The 4,199-nt window shown below is 51.9% G+C and overlaps 1 long non-coding RNA gene across 1 annotated transcript; it reads left to right on the top strand.

Annotated features, from left to right (window-relative positions):
• The first annotated feature begins 2,666 nt into the window (after positions 1-2,666).
• LOC118540605 (uncharacterized) lies at positions 2,667-3,686 on the top strand. Its single transcript, XR_013446127.1, has 2 exons — positions 2,667-2,793; positions 3,314-3,686. It is a non-coding gene; the product is annotated as an uncharacterized LOC118540605 (long non-coding RNA).
• Positions 3,687-4,199: the final 513 nt, after the last annotated feature.

The raw sequence follows: 4,199 nt of genomic DNA, 5'->3' as shown, positions 1-4,199 counted from the left end.
CAGCAGTAGCTGGGAGCCCGGGCTCTGGAGCCAGATTGCCATTGTCCCACTCCGGCTTGTCATTGACCCTTTATTCCCTGTGTAACCTTAGATGAGTCATCCAAGCTCCTGGTGCCTCAGTTTCCCCACCACCAAAGTAGGTCAATAGTAGTCCTTGCCTCTAGGGGTGTAACCAACATTAAGTGAAGCTCAGGGTGCCTGGTGCAGAGCAAGCCCTCAGGAAGATCAGCGGCAAGGATGTCTCCGACTCATGACCTGTCCTAGAAACTGGAGGGGTGGACCTGGAAAGGCTGGGAATCCAGGACCCGGAGAGTGACCCACAGGGGCCCGGACAAACGACCGGTGTTCCCTGTGGGTGGGAGTGAACCAACCGGCCAAGCGAGTGGCACCAGGAGGGTGGGCGGGTCTCATCAGAAACGTATTTTGGTCTGTGGTTTCTCAGAGGCATTTTTATCTTTCCCAAATGACCCCCTGGGGAAAATGAGGCAGCTCGATATATAAAAATAGCCAGGATGTGAGAGAGGAAGTGAGAGGTTCCCAAGAGCGGGCCGAGCAGTGGTTGCAGGAGCTCCGAGTCAGCCCCGCACCTCCACGCCGGGGCCCCTCCTCGGGATTGTCCAACCGACCGAGGGGTCTGAACGACTTCCTCCTTCCTGGACAGAGGCCATTGTCTTGATGCGGTGACGGGCCGTGTTTATGGTGGGCTGACCTTGACTGAGGCAGGGCGGTTACCGGGCTCTCCACCTCTAAGGCGGGAGGGGGAAGGACTCTGCATCCCTGCTGTGCCTCCCAAGGGAGGGAGGGATTGTGTGCGGAAGCCCCTAAGAACCTCCTGCAATGTGACAGGGGAAAGCAGGGAAGACTTTGCCTTCTCGTGGGAGTCAGAGTGTGGGGGAAGGAGGTGTCTGAATTATTCACTCACTCACCCTCCCACCGCTCACTGGGGGTTGAGTTATTTCCCAGGGCTGTCCTACCAAAGTACAAACTGGGTGGCTCGAACGACAGGAATTTATTCTCTCACAGTTCTGGAAGTCCCAAGTCGAGGTGTCTGCAGGGTCACGCTCTCTCCGGAAGCTCTAGGGGACAATCCTCGGTACCATCACTGCCTCTGTCACCCCATAGCCTCCTTCCCTCTGTGTCCTGTCTGTCTCTTCACATGGCCTCTTATAAGGACACCAGTCACGGGATTCAGGGCCTGTCCTTATCCAGTATGATCTCGCCTTCGCTCGTTGCATCTGCAAAGACTCCAGTTCCAGATAAGATACCATTCTGAGGTTCTGTGTGCCTATGAATTTGGGGGGGGCGGGGACACTGTTCAACCCAGTTTAGGTGTCTTCTTTAGGCCAGATACCCTGCCAGTTGGCCTGGATATAAGGATGAGTAAGTACCCCCGGGATGTCACAGTCCACAGAAGAGGTAGGCACATAAGCAAATTATTGTAACGCTCTGACCTGAACACAAGCTAATGCTTCACATTTATTGAGCACTTACTAAGGGCCTGGCACCATTTTAAACAATGTACATTTTCTATCAGTGAATGAACGGCTCAAGAAAATGTGGGCTTTATATGCCAGGAAACATTATTCAGCTGTAAAAAAGAAGGAAATCCTGCCGTTCGTGACAACATGGATGGAACTTGAGGACATGATGCTAAGTGAAGGAAGTCAGACAGGGAAGGACAGACACTGTATGACCTCACTTATATGTGGAATCAAAAAAAAAAGAATTCAGAAATACGGAGAACAGATTCGTGGTTTTCAGAGGCAGGGGGTTGGGGGTGGGGGAAATAGGGGAAGGGGGTCAAAAGGTATACACTTCCAGTTGTCAGGTAAGTAAGACCTAGGCATGTAGTGTACAGCAGTGACCACGGTTAAGAAGACCGTATTGTGTGTTTGAAAGTTGCTAAATAGATCTTAAAAATTCTCGTCGTAAGAGAAAAATCTGTAGCTACGCGAGGGGATGGATGTTAACCAAACTTATTGTGGTCGTCATTTTGCAATATATATATAAATCATTGTGGTGTCCATCTTAATTTTTTTTTTATTTTTTTAATTTTTTTAAAGATTTTATTTATTTGAGAGAGAATGAGAGACAGAGAGCATGAGAGGGAGGAGGGTCAGAGGGAGAAGCAGACTCCCTGCTCAGCAGGGAGCCCGATGCGGGACTCGATCCCGGGGCGCCAGGATCATGACCTGAGCCGAAGGCAGTCGCTTAACCAACTGAGCCACCCAGGCGCCCTCCATCTTAAATTAATATAATGCTATGTGTCAGTTATATCTTAATAAAACCGGGAAAAAATTTAAATTTTGAAAATTAAAAAAAAATGTGCATTCAAACTCATATCATCATCCTAGAAAGCCTAGGAGGTGAGTACTACTATTATCTCCATTTTAGAGATGGGGAAACTGAGCTCCAGAAACGCTGAGGGACCTGCCATAGGTCACAGAGCTGGCTCCCTTGGCTCTGGAAGCCAGGGCACACCTCCCTGAGGAGCTGCCATGGAGGCAGAGACTTGTTGGAGGAGAAAGCGGGAGCTATGGGAAGGCTGGAGGGCAGATGGGGCGAGCAAATGTTCCAGGCAGAGGGACGAGGCGGTGCCGAGGCGGTGAGTCAGGCCCAAGCTTAGCATGTGTGAGAGGGAGGGAGGCGGCAGCGGCTGAAGCTCGGGGAAGGCAGGGAGGAGCCAGGTGAGCTTAGACGGAGGGGCCCTGGGGCCTCACTTAGTCTTTGTAAGTCTCTTGGGCTGTTGCTGGAAAATGGTCCACAGCAGAGCCAGAGGGGAAGCTGGCTCAGGTAAGGGCAGAGGTCAGGAGGAAGGGCTGGGTTTGGGGGGGTTGGGTCCTGTTGACAGGACCGGTGATGGCTGTGAAGGTTGGGGAGGGGGGGAGAGAGAAATCACGCTTGCAGCCTGAGCATCTGGGGGTGTAAGATGCCCTGGGGAGATGGGGAGGATGAGGCCAGGCAGGAGTACTAGCCTGAGTTTAATATGTGTGTTAGGCATTTGTTGGCTTTTGAAGCCAAGGGACCGAATGTGAATGGGGCCCTCCTGGGTGAGAATCTTGCTGGGGCCACTTCTATGTGGCTCCGCTCCTGGGACCCTGGTTCCCAAACCTAGTGATCCAGTAGAAAACTCTGGGGGCATGTTAGAAATACAGACTCCGGGGCCTTAGCTCAGCCGCACTGAGTCCTGACGTAAGAGGGTCCAGGAATCAGCAGTTAGGAGGCCTACCGTCCTTCCATAGTCAAACTTGCTTTTATTAAGCACTTCCTCTGTGCCAACACTTTTCAGTGCTTGTTTTTTTAATCTCATAAGAGTTCCATGAGATGCCTTCTCCACTCCCTCTGTCTCAGATGAGAGCGAGAAGGCTGAGAGCATCTCAGTCACGTGCCCCGTCCCAGCAAATGCGTTCGAGCAGCGGGGGGACGAGGAGCTGGGCCGCACCGTCTCTAACCTTGAGTGCATTTCATGAATCTCCGGAAATCTTCAGGCCTCTTTCTTCCAACCGAGGGCTTTCTCCGGGCCCTGTGGCTTACTTCAGAAAGGCGGTGTTCAGCTTCTTGTCCCGAGTCTGGGTTAGAATGTTGCAGCCGTCTGTGGATCTCCTCCTTGAGTAAATATTTAAATCAGATTTGAATTTTTCCTCTTCAACCTTTCTAAATAAAAATAAATCTCGCCCTCTGGACTGTGTCGGCTTGCTTCCCGTTTATTTAAGAGCTCCGTTTATCGTGCTGAGTGCCGGTGAAGTGGGGCGCAGGCAAAGAGCGGCTGGCTGTGGTCAAAGGAAGAAGGCTCTGCAAGCCCGGGCCGACCCCGCCCCGCAGCTGCTCCAGCAGAACCCGGCCCCAGTCGTGCCTCCTCGCTGGGGCGCAGCCAGAGCCCCTTTTAGCGGAGCGAGCTTGCTACCAGGCTCAGTTGCAACCCTTGAATTTGGCTGAGTTGCGCGGGCTCCCCCCAGGGGACCCGCTCTGGAGGAAGTCACGTCCCAGATAGACTCCCAGATACCGGGGGAAATGCTCACGATCTACCCTCAGGAATCACAAGTTGTAAACTTTTTAATGACGCAAAGAAAAAAAAAATTGCTGCTTGCTTTTATTTTGTAAGCGTTAGATCCCCGGGCCCTCAGAGACAAGTCGACAGAATGAGAAATTAAGGCTGACCACTCACTGACTTCCATCTGAAATCATTTTAGTCCACTGAA

Source organism: Halichoerus grypus, chromosome 3, assembly GCF_964656455.1.
Source record: "Halichoerus grypus chromosome 3, mHalGry1.hap1.1, whole genome shotgun sequence".
NCBI lineage: Eukaryota > Metazoa > Chordata > Mammalia > Carnivora > Phocidae > Halichoerus > Halichoerus grypus.
This window is presented reverse-complemented; position numbering and strand designations above follow the sequence as displayed.